This window comes from Balaenoptera ricei, chromosome 5 (assembly GCF_028023285.1).
Source record: "Balaenoptera ricei isolate mBalRic1 chromosome 5, mBalRic1.hap2, whole genome shotgun sequence".
Taxonomy (NCBI): Eukaryota; Metazoa; Chordata; class Mammalia; order Artiodactyla; family Balaenopteridae; genus Balaenoptera; species Balaenoptera ricei.
In genome coordinates this window covers 21,892,825-21,906,129 of record NC_082643.1, presented here as the reverse complement: position 1 = coordinate 21,906,129, position 13,305 = coordinate 21,892,825, and the positions used below count along the sequence as shown (strand labels likewise).

The window sequence follows — 13,305 nt, the reverse complement described above, 5'->3', positions numbered from 1 at the left end:
GAAAATGGATTTTTCTGGTATATTTTACATAATGATTCTAAACTAATAAAAATGTTTAGTTATCACTAATCATTAGAGAAATGCAAATCAAAACTACAATGAGATATCACCTCACACCGGTCAGAATGGCCATCATAAAAAATCTACAAACAATAAATGCTGGAGAGGGTGTGGAGAAAAGGGAAACTTCTTGCACTGTTGGTGGGAATGTAAATTGATACAACCACTATGGAGAACAGTATGGAGGTTCCTTAAAAAACTCAAAATAGAACTACCATATGACCCAGCAATCCCACTATTGGGCATATACCCTGAGAAAACCATAATTCAAAAAGAGTCATGTACCACAGTGTTCACTGAAGCACTATTTACAATAGCCAGGACATGGAAGCAACCTAAGTGTCCATCGACAGATGAATGGATAAAGAAGATGTGGCACATATATACAATGGAATATTACTCAGCCATAAAAAGACGAAATTGAGTTATTTGTAGTGAGGTGGATGGACCTAGAGTCTATCCTACAGAGTGAAGTAAGTCAGAAAGAGAAAAACAAATACCATATGCTAACACATATATATGGAATCTAAAAAAAAAAAAAAAGGTTCTCATGAACCTAGGGGCAGGACAGGAGTAAAGACCCAGACCTAGAGAATGGACTTGAGGCCATGGGAAGGGGGAAGGGTAAGCTGGGATGAAGTGAGAGAGTAGCACTGACATATATACACTACCAAATGTAAAATAGATAGCTAGTGGGAAGCAGCCGCATAGCACAGGGAGATCAGCTCGGTGCTTTGTGACCACCTAGAGGGGTGGGATAGGGAGGGTGGGAGGGAGATGCAAGAGGGAGGGGTTATGAGGATATATGTATACATATAGCTGATTCACTTTGTTATAAAGCAGAAACTAACACACCATTGTAAAGCAATTATACTCCAATAAAGACGTTAACAAAAATGTTTAGTTATATAGAGCACCATGTTTCCTAGGCATACTGGATAAAAGAAATTAAGTATATATCGATAATGCAAGATTACATCTATTGGTTTTCTCTCATTAATACTGCTGTTAGGAAAGTAGATTTAATTGTTCTGGCATGAATTCATCTTCAAAACCAGAAAAAATCAGTTTACAAATAAATGTCAACTGCGATCTAATGGTAACCTTCACACTTAGAAAACACTTTATTACTTAATACTGGTGGTATCTCAGATTTAAGTAATTATCGCTGCTGCATTGAAGTGCTTGTTCTGTAGCTCCATAGTCTATTTGTTCTGATTATCCATCCTGCCATATTTGTGAAGCAAACAATTTATAGCCAACTCTGGAATAATTTGCTAGAGAGCAAATTTACAATTATCTTCTGCAGCAAACACATAACTGTGACTCAGCAAATTTGATTCTGAGTCTAGTAAACAGTATTTAATAAAATAAGAATAATTTTATATAATTCAGATAGCTCCTGGATCTCTCCACCTTTAATGTAAAAACATGTTCAGATTATAGACTTACTTGCTGCTCTGGGAAAAAGCCCAATGCACCCCATTTCCTCAAATCTTTCGTGGTGGAGGGAGGATTGAGTTCTCATGTTCACTTTTCTTTCCACCTGCTTGCATCCTTCAAATTTTGTACTCCACTTGGTTTCTTGTGACATTTTCTTTAACTTTGCACTGGCAACAACCAAAATGTAGTTCCCCTTTCTTTCCTGCATGCCCAGAAAGATCCACTTAACTAAAGTCTTGCTGGGTATTTGCAGACTGCATGTGGAATAGGTGACTTTACTGAAGGAAGGGAGGTTTTACAACAGAGTGGTGCAAAGTTAAGAATGTGTTTTAGATATCTCCGTTCTTAAAAGTCTATTGGATGCTTTACCTTCTTTCTTGGTCTATTCTCTCTCCTCTTCCCGCATATCTTCTGCTCTCTTACCCTCAAGGGTAAAAAATAACAGATCATTTCCATTTTCTTGGGCAGAACAATTCAGTTCTCTCTAGCTCTTTCTCTTACATTTCTTATAGTTTTGGACATCCTTTTGACTTTCCAAAAGCACTTCTGGCAAGTGTACACCTGACTGTTTTTTCTTAGATAAGAACAAATTTTCCATCCTAGTCGTCATCTTGGCATTTGGGAAGGGATTTTGGAATGGTTCATTCTTCTAGTTAAATTTGAATGATACTATGCAAGAGGGCACTACTTTTAAATGATGAGGCGAATTTGAGTTGATGATTGAGAAATAAAAGTATACAGTCATCCTTCTCTTTAAATATGGATTTCCTGATTTCTTTCATTGTCAGCAGAGCTGAATGTATCAGAAAGATACTTTCCAACCAGGCTTTGAAAACATATTCTGTAAACGTGTCTGTTGCCTACTATTAAATAACAAAAATCTGTTGCAATGTTCAGTGTAAGCTCTTTCTTTTTCCACAGACTGCATCTGTCCCACAACACGCAGAGTTATTTTTAAATGTGTTAGATTTAATTAACCCATCACAAGTGACTCTTCGATGGCATCCTAAAGGAATGTTCAAAATACTTTTAATTTAGAAAATATACCATATAAAAGCTAGTCTCCAAAATCAGAAAGTAGACACCATGACTTCTTCTCTGTTCTTATATAAATACATGGTAGGTTCCTACTGGGCATGTGGTTCCATCTGAGCAAAACTGAGCAGTTTTTCCATCTCCAGTGTGGAAAAACAGATTCACAGAAAGAAAAAGTATGCTTTTATTCTAGCACTTAGAACCAGCACATATTGGAAACAAAGAGCTATAAATCCCCTTCTCTGTAAGTCTTTGCTTGTTTGTTTCTAATTAAAAAGTATGAGTCATGGGTGTTTAAAGACTGACCCTAATTATTTGCAGGGAATGGATAAGACAAGGGTATCAAATTCTGGCTCAGTTTGGGATGCTATATAAAGTCATCAGTCAAATAAACAAAATTGTACTGTTATTGACATACTAAGATCCACAAAGGAGTGGTCCCCCAGTGTTTTGAAGATAAGTACCTCATTTACATGAAAATTGTGAACCCCTTCCCAGTAAGATAATAATTGCACCCACTAATTGAGAAAACAGAATGCTGCTAAATATTTAGCAATTTTTAAACATTTGTATTTCATTAATCACAATAGAAACTATATAAATTTTAAAATGGTAGCATATATGTGTGAATCATTTTTTTTCAATATGCAGACAATATTTACTTTGAATATAGATTCAGCGATCCCTGGTTGAAACTCTGTAGATCCCAAGAGTACCATGCCCACCGCATGGCAGCAACTGTGGACCTGTGGAACAGCAACATGGGAAACCTCTTTCTTCTACTACATGAAACTGACTTTCATGTCTTCTTTATTCTATCCTGCAATCTTTCTGTTCCATTATTATAACCATAGTTTCTTAAAAGAAATGGTGTAAGAATATCAGAAAAAGATAATACTAAAAATAATTTATAAAATCTGGCAAAGTTGTTGTCAAAGTTAGGATGTAATTGGGAGAATCAGGTTATGATTTAGGGAGGAGCTTACATTTTATTTAGAAAGACTTTACTAGCTTGAACTTACTGACTGTGTTGGACATGGCTCTGTAAGTAGTTAATCAAGTATTTAGGGACAGTATAAGCAAGAAACATCAATTTGTCTGACCTATTGGTAGAGCTCTAAAATGTATCTCATGTCATCGACTTTTTAATCAGGATAAATTCAAGTGTAACCTAGATGTTAGCTGCATCTCTCGAGTTTTATATATATATTAATGTTTTGCTCTGCACAGAAACCCTATAGGGTATGTTTCTATAATTTTAAAAACAGAGGCTAAAGAGATTAAGTAATTTGCATAAGGTCACATAGCTGGTAAATTGTGGAGACCTGCGGTCACCTACTTCCTACACTACACTGCCCCTTGTTTTATTCCGTGCTAAGATATTTTTTCATTTATTTAGTGTCTTTTCTTGCATTCACAGGAGACCCTGAATATATATGCTAAAAATAATTTGATGCAAATGAAATAAAGAGGGCAAAATAGTTCTTTGATGTGATCAATGTAAATTATTGGTGATTTTGCTGTAAAAGTGAGAGTGAACAATAATATATTCACTATATCACTGTTGCCTTACCCCAAAACAAGAAAGGAAAAAAAAAAAGATTTTGTAACATTTCCCTAAATCCAGAACAAGTAACAAATAAAGGACACTGAAAAAAATCATGTCTTAAAAAGCCCTTCATAAATTTTCTGAGTCATATGATATTACAATAAAAGTTGACTTTCTTACTTTAAAATTTTTTAGTAAAGTTGTTTCGCACTAATATTCTATTGATGAACAAGATAAGATATAACTTTGAGTGAAGAGATTTTGTTCTGTTTTATTTAATCATCCATGATGGATGATGTGACTGGTCAACAAAAAAAAAACGGAAGTACTACTGATGACAAATGCTTTTTACTTTCAGTAATTTATATACCTTAATTAGTTTCATTTGTTTTCATAATTGTTAAGAACAATATGAGAAAAAAAAATTGTGCTCTAAAGTACTCTGAATAATACCGAATAGTAGCACAGAAATACTGCAACCACAAACGTGACATTGCAGTTCTAAGACTAGCCAATGTAGAGGAAAAGCACATGAAAGATGGGATTAGAACATCTGAGTGTAAGCAAGGCTCTAACACCTTCTACTGTGACTCTTGGCAAGTCACAATCAGACCTCAGTTTCTTCATCTATAAAATGAAGATAACAGTATTGTCTGTTCTACTGTTCTATGAAATTGTTAAAATCAAATGATGTCAGTGAAAGCAATTATTGTTACACATGTTTGCATTCTTGGAATGTCTGTCATTTAAAGTTTTTTGTCACTTCAAATAATTCTTTTTAGGGCAAGAAAAGATTGTCTTTGACTTTTCAGAAGATAGAAATAACTTTTTGTCCTTTTATTTTACCCCTTAATAACTGAAATTGCCATCTTTCAACAGATACAAATTAAAAAGCATTTAAAATCAGTTAGAGAGTTTTCCTTTACACTTAGAAAAGACAAAAATAGAGTAGATGAGGTGATAAATATGACATCTCAAAGTCAGCCAAATTTCATTTTCTAGCTTCAAATGCAATACTGTAGACTTTTTTACAAACTCAGCTGTCACTCATTAAATGTAGACATGAACACACACACACAGACCTACACACACACATTGCTGAGAAGGAGCTGTCTAGCTTATTGTATATGAGCTCTATTCATTCATGTAGATGTTAGCTTACCTATATAAAATATTTCATCATTTGTTCTGCTATGTAAAAAAAAAAGTTTCAACACAAAGTATTCCAAATATCTATTCCAAACTTTGTCTTTCACATTTTCTCTGCTTCTGGGTAGACTAACACCCTAAAGGGAAATACATTTTGTCCAGGTAACAGTATCAGATTGCAAATAAACGTAATCATTTTCTCCCTTGCAATACAGAATGCCTTTTGGGGCTTAGATTTCTCCCAGGTGATGAGTTTATAACTCTATAAAGCCTTTGTATATAACTGCTAAAGTACAAGCTTCTTTCTTGGTATGTAGAAATGCAACTTATGCTTAATTATTTGCCATAATGGATATTTACGTTGTAATTTAATCTTACAGGTAATATAATTTTATAGTTGAAGAGATTTTGTTCAACAGACACTTTTCATAGAGAGGAAACTGAGGCCCAAAGTGGTGAAGTGGCTCACACAGTTACATAATTAGCTGATGTCACAATTGCCAAGGCTGTGTGTCCTTCCACCTCCCGTGGTGTCATTTCATGTGTGTCAATCACTCTTCTAATGTCACTGCTGGTGGAACGTGTCTAGTGAGACCTTCCCTGTACCTGAAGAAATGCCAGGAGAGCCTGTAGTGAAGACCCAGGATTTCAAGTGGTGACATTCTAAGCTCAGAGGAAAGCTGGGGGCGCCGTTAGAGAGAGAAGAGGACCACCTTCTCCGTTATCACTGCCCCTGTGTGGAGCCCAGAGAAGGGACAGAGCAGCGCTGTTCCTCCCAGGACTGAGAGGGCCCTTGATTGATCCCCTTCCTGAGACAAGCCCAAAAGACTTGCTTGTAAAGTTTGCTGGTACCGACAAGAACCTGCGAAGCCTAAGAATCTCGTTTCCTGGGAAGATGCTTTCTGAGCCACACAACCACAGCTCCTCTCTGGGGTCAGAGCAGGGCATGGTGGGAGGGATCTGGGGATGGTTGATCTAAGAGCCCAGCAGTATGGCCAGGTCACTCCTTTCCCCTAATACTCCCACTCCTATAAATATTAAATATAACCTTTGCTTTTTTATACCTCAAAGAGCTGAAACTTTCCAAACCTGATACAGTATATGAAAAGTCCCCTTATAATAGAGTCCACAATCTCAAATATCTCGTTATTATGCAACTTGAGTTTTAAAGCATCACAGTTATTTTGTGAAGGAAAAATACCTGCATTGTCCCATAATTTCAAACCTGACACGTGGGTGAGTGGAGGAAACTTGCCTTGGGAGCCTCCACCTGTGTGTCAGCCAGAACACCTTGGATTCTCAGGTCCATTTTGCAGATATTGTTGTTTTCTGTTTAAGAAACTCACCAATGTACTGCTGCCTTCCCGTTCTCCCCAGAGGGGCCAGGTGGCTGAGACACCTGTCCGTGCTCGAGCCTGCCAGGCCTGGCACTCCTTCCCCACCTCGCAGATGGCTGGCAACCCGAGGAGATTCGTCTTTAAGGCATAACTCGCTCCCACTTACCTGCATATTTTCCTCTCTGTGAGAGATGAGATCTTCTTCTTTTTCTTTTTCTTTTTTTTAACATCTTTATTGGAGTATAATTGCTTTACAATGTTGCATTAGTTTCTGCTGTATAACAAAGTGAATCAGCTATACATATACATATATCCCCATATCTCCTCCCTCTTGCATCTCCCTCCCACCCTCCCTATCCCACCCCTCTAGGTGGTCACAAAGCACCGAGCTGATCTCCCTGTGCTATGCGGCTGCTTCCCACTAGCTATCTGTTTTACACTTGGTAGTGTATATATGTCCATGCCACTCTCTCACTTCATCCCAGCTTACCCTTCCCCCTCCCCGTGTCCTCAAGTCTATTCTCTACATCTGCATCTTTATTCTAACTTATCCCCCAAATTCATTCCACCTAGGAAAGGTAAGCATTCTAAAACCTTTTGTGTTCACTACAGTATTTTGTTAGCCTTAATTGAAAAAGTAAACTTCAAATCCTTTTTTTTTTTTTAAGAGTTGCCACTAGCTCTGATGTTTTCATTGAAAATTAAATTTTTCTGTTTTCCTCTCCCAAAAGATTCTATTTTTAAGTGTCTAATATCCCCAAGGCCCCGTTTCAGGCCTTATGTTATATAGCCTCTGTTTTACTTGGCACTATTGTCTTTGCCCTTCTCTTTGAATATCCTTTCTTCTTTTTCTACCATGAAGCATGATTTTTCTTTCCTTCTTGTGCTCAATTATCTGATTCCTTTTGGCATCTGTTCCACGAAGAAAATGATTCTCGCTATCCTAGACACATAGAGAGACATCACCTTACTTTGATTTCACTTGTATAAAACCAGCTATGCATAGTATTAATTATACAGCACCATTTTTATAGGGCACCTAAGCATAACCTTATAGGTGTTTCATGCATGTATAGCTTGAGTATCAAAATAAAGTCTAAGATCCTCTAGGAAAAACATATTTTTAATTTTTGCTTAGGTCTTATTGAAATAGATGCTTAATAAATGTTTATTGAGGTATGTAACTCATTGGCTAGTAGTTTACTTATACATTTCATATAGGATATCATGAAATTTTTAGATCAATGCAAGTAGAAGTCATCAGGAATACATCATCACATAATAATTGTTGTTTTCTTTTAATTGGGGAAAAAAATTAACTTCATTTAATTTGGTTGGCAATGAACCAAACTGACCTGTGCTGTATAAAAGAGCAAGGATCACCATTAATGGAAAAACGTGTTGCTATGACACTGATAATCAAAATGAGTTGGTGCCTTGTCTTTCATGAAGGCTTTCTTTTGATGGGAATATAGAAAGTGGTATCATATTTCATTTATTTATTTTTATTATGTTACTATAGAAATATATTTTATTTATAAATTTTTATATATTATACTATGTAATTAACATTTTAATATATTTTTAATGTGTGAGGGAAAATTGAAATTTTCCACTTAAACTTTGCTAATTCTTTGCTACTTCTTTTCTGACAAAGAAGATACAGGGTATATGTTGAACAAAAATTATAATGCTAGCAACTACTGACAAAGTACTACGAAAAAGGACCTTCTCACTATTTATAATACCCCAATTTGTGCATTGCCGTCACATACAAACGTTAAGAAGTGGATCTCTCTATTCACTATAAGCCATGATACATAGGGGAGAGGCAACCACAAATGGCAACTTAAAATTGACAGTTACTTTATTTCAAGATAAAATCTGTATAAAGTTCCTAAAAGCCTAAGGGGTGGCATATATAGGAGATGGCATTGCATGAAGACAATATGAAATAGTAGAAATAGTATGTTGTAAGCTATTGAAATATAAAATTAGCTACTTTACCTTCAATTTCATAGAGCAGTTGATCTAGGTGATGAGATTATTACCTAATAATGGTACTTTGAAGGTTTATAAGACCATTCAGTAGTCAGCATTTTGAATTTACTCTAATTATATATTTCTAAAGAAACCATTCTTCTGCTTCCTTAAAGAACTTAAAAACTTCTTCTGAAATTGTGTTTCTGGCTAAAACTGGCAAAGTAAATATTTTCAAAGGGAAACTTCAGCACTGTCTCTGCCACAATTGCATTCCACATACCCAAATGGTAGAATTAGAAAAAAAATTTAACTTTTTACTAATTAGTGCTATGATCTTTTAAAACTACCTTAAACTCATACATTTTTTAAGCTGTAAAATGTAGGGCTTCTATTCCATTAAGATCTTTTTGAAAAGTTCTTTCCAGATCTCAAGTTCTAGAATTCTAAGTTACTGTCATTCAGTGTTTGTGTTGATCTAGAAGAAGCAAGATCAATCTTCTTTAGTAGTGGATTTTCAGTGGACTTTAGAAACAGAATTGGTAGGGAAAAAGATAGCAGGAGTAGCAATTGCTCCTTATGAGGATGGATGAAATTCTAACTCTTAGAGACTATTTGTGAGTTACCTCTAAATGTAATTACAAAGCATGTCTGAGAAGATTGGAGTCGATGACTTGATCATTTGAAAACAGGAGAAAGTATGAATCTTGGTTTCTAGCCATAAACTGAATTCTCAAAGTGCTTATGATTTTTATAATTAAAATAGTTATTTTATTAAAATCCCAATAATGCTTCATCCTTTCATAGTGTAGGAAACTGGTGCTATGGCATCCCTTGTGCTCTCTCAGTTGGAGGGTATGGATATAGGGTAGAGTCAGGATGAAATGCCATCTGTTTCTCCCGAGAGCAGCGCTATCTGGTTTGGCACAAGCAAAGCTGTGAAGCACAGGTCTCCTTGTTAAATTATTCTTTAATCACTTTGGAGATAAAGAGAGGGAATATGCTACCTCACAGTGTCCTATGAAGAGAAGACACTTCAGAATTAACCATTTTCCTCAATGGTTTATTATGAGATCAAATCAGACCTAGAAGAGATTTACAGATAATACAGTAAAAGCATAACTGATGGTTACTTGAATCCTGGTCAATAAAACCTTCAACAGTGGTAGTTAAAGGGAATAATTCTTTTCCACCGTATGAGGAGAGAAAGTTTCTATTTGCAGAATTTTTAAAATCTCAATAAATCTCTATTTTTATTTTTCAATTAAAAATAATTTTAAAAGATTGGAAATATTTAAAAGCTTTCAGTCTAATATGGAAACATTTTATATGTGTGTTTATATGTACACATGTATATGTACATGACAGTATGAATGCCTGTTATTAAAAAAAAACAAACTGTGAGGCATTTTGTTTCCTCATCCTAGGCACGTAGCAGTAAAACATCGGTGGGTCTAGTCCCTTCCACATTTTTAATATCACCCTCCGTCACAGGCAGAAAGCAGGTGGAGCGGGGGTATGTGGCTTGGCATGGAGCCACCTTCCCATGGCCAGATGCGTGATGGTTCAGGGTATCTTCTCTGGAGTCAAAGGTGTCTGGATTCAAATTCCAACTGTATTACTTCCTAGTGTATAATATGGACAAGTTGCTTACCATTTTTGATCCTCATCTGTAAAATGGTGATCTAAGAGTATGAACATTGTAGGGTCTTAGAATTAAATGATATAATCCATGGAAAGTACTCACATGCTACCTGGCACATAGTGACGCTCAGTATTCTTAGGGGTTGTTTGTCAGTCCTTGCTAAAAGAGGGAATACTCTCTGTTGAACAATCTGAAGAACTAGTAATGGAGACATTGATGAGTGCTAATGGATTAAGGTTTTACTCAGGGAAATCCGTGGCCAAATGTGTAGAAGGACGGTGAGGAGGAGAAGCCTTACAGCACATCTCAATCTTACCACATAAGTAGCTAGAAATGTGTCTTGTTGTAGTTTGCCTCAAGTCATTGTATGGATGAGAACTCACTGATCTCGCATGATGACTTCAAGAGGGCCGACCACATTGGTGAACATAAAAATGGCGGCTTTCAATTCTGTTCAACTGGTATCTTCTCATTCTCTGCCCCACTTATTTCCCCATCGTGTTTCCTACGGTTGAATTTCCATTTGGTCACTTCCCATGGCTCCCCACAGACTCGTAGATAAAGTCCCAAGTCTCTGGCTTGGTGTTCAAAGTCCTTTACAATCTGGTCTCCAGAATTTTACCAGACACATCCACCATGTCCTGTCGTAGCACACAGCAATCCAGCCAAACAGAGCTCTTTGCAGTGCCCTCAAATACCTCTCACTCCCCCACTTCAGACCTTTACTCATGCTCTTTCCTCTTCCTGTGTCACCATATTACTCACTCTTCAAGCTCCAGCTCCTATGTCAACTCTCTCATGGAATATTCCTTGCTCATGCCAGCAGGGTGGTCATTTTTTATCTTATAAATTCTTGCCCCAATTTTTTCTTGTCCCACAGTTTTCACATTTTTAGCTGGAATCACAGTAAGAAATACATTTTGCATTGACACACATTTCATTCTCAAACACACACACACACACACACAATGCTAAACAAAAGCTTCATGAAACAATACTTACCCTCATTATTTGCAATATTAATCTAATATTGCCTCTTTTCTCTTTCATTTGGAAAAAAAAGCTCTGGCTGCAATGTATTAAATAGACTTAAATTACTCTTTAATTGTATCATAATCTGAAGTTTGAAAAACACTGGTCTACACAACTCATACAGAATATTCTTTATTATTTATTGTGTATAGGCATTATGTTCCCTACCAGATTAAAAGCTACTCAAGGGTGATACTATGTGGTACAACATAGAGTCTTTTGCAGTATCTAATCATGCTTTTCATATTAGTTTCCCAATAAGTATGTGTGGAAGCAAAAAAGGAAAGAAAAAAGTAAGGGAGGGAGGAAAGAAATATGAAAAATATCTCTGGAGTTGTTGATTATACTCAGAAATTAAGGTTGTTGCTATTTAGCAAGTCAGCAGAGATCATTCAAGTTATTTACCGGTGAAATTTCCAGTCTATGGGGTATATGCCTCTTCAAATAACTTCTTCTTCAGTCTCAATTTAAACTTAGAAATTAGTGTTACATCATGGACTCTAGGACAGAAAGAAAAATAGTGAGAACAAAATGACTAATAGAGAAAAGGTAACCTCATACACACTGTGTTCCTCTTCTCTGCTGAGTATTGGGGGGGAGGAGGGCATGGGAGTAAGACCAAGGGTGTGAAGTGTTTCTTCAGAGGTGAAAAAAGCTTTTGACTTGATTTTGGTAAAGCCCGTGAAAAAGCAGTTCTGTCATTCCTGTATGTGCGGAAAACATCGGTATGTGCTGCATACATCAAGCAATTTCTGTGAGGTGTCTGTAAACAAAGTCAGCGCTAAGCACTAACACTCCCAAGCCCCTCAAATCTATAAAATAAAACAGGAAGTACACTCTATCTCATGACGTCTCAAATATTGCTTTTCAATGACTTGAAAGATTTTTGGTTTTTTTTCTCAGATTCAAAGAGGAAAATTTTGGATGAAATTTAAATTTGAGAAGTCATACGAATGACATACAATTACTGTAATGACATACTCAGTTTGACTGGGATTTGAACATGAGTCTTTGTTATTCAAAGTCCATCCTCTCAACTACCTGTTGTACTGACTCTGTATACAACTGACCCTTAAACAACATGAGTTTGTACTGCGTGGGTCCACTTATACGCAGATTTTTTTCAATAGTAAATACTACAGTGCTACAGTCTGAAGTTGGTTGAATCTTTAGATGCAGAGAAACCTCGGATAGGAAGGGCCACGTATAAGTTATACTTGGATTTTCTATCGCATGGAAGGTAGACGTCCCTAACCCCCAAGTTGTTCAAGGGTCAACTGTTCTGTATACAAAGTAACAACATAAAAATAGTGCTTTCCATGAACAGGAATATTTTTTCCACATCCTTTGTAAACATTTGTTTGCTGTTTTTTGACCTGCAACATAACAGTAAGTATACAGAGACAAGTCCAACAAATGCAGGATTAAAAAAGTATATAAATGCCAATAAGTTACAATAATATTATATGAAACAAATTTTTCCATAGATCACTGAGAATTAAATCCTACATACTTCACTTTAAAAAAATAATATTGCAATGGAAGTTTTAAGAATTATTGTAAGATATTGGCTTTCTATTGCCAAAAAATAATTATTAAAAATAAATATATAATATACATAACAATGTATTGTCTTCACTTCTGTGCCTTTGAGAGAAATAAGTCATTTGAAAAGTCAGATTTATGGTGGCTCTATCCCCAAGAATGTAGGCTTGTTGCAATTGTTGAATTTCTTTAAAATTTATTGTCTCTTTAGAATATATATGTAGTATATGGAAAGCGAGAGAGAGAAATGCTATGTACCAAAAAGAGGTGCACTAATACTGAGATTTTAGTATTTAGTAACTTTAACATGCTCTAAAACATTCAGTAAAATATCCACTGCCCAGAGAGTGCCTATTTAATTATTTCATCAGACAATGTTAGTTTAGTTGGATTAAAAATATTGTTAAGTTTCAAACTCATACATTTATTCCTCACTAGTTTTGTCAGCTATTATTTTGTTTCAGAACCACAGACTGCTTCTGCCAACCATCTTAAAAATTCACGCCATTGGTGAGAAGCAGATGGAGTTA

At 35.9% G+C, this 13,305-nt stretch overlaps 1 protein-coding gene across 2 annotated transcripts in view; it reads left to right on the top strand.

Moving 5' to 3' along the window:
- The window catches only part of EMCN (endomucin), a 95,455-nt gene that overhangs the window by 20,853 nt on the left and 61,297 nt on the right, over positions 1-13,305 (top strand). The window lies entirely within an intron of this gene.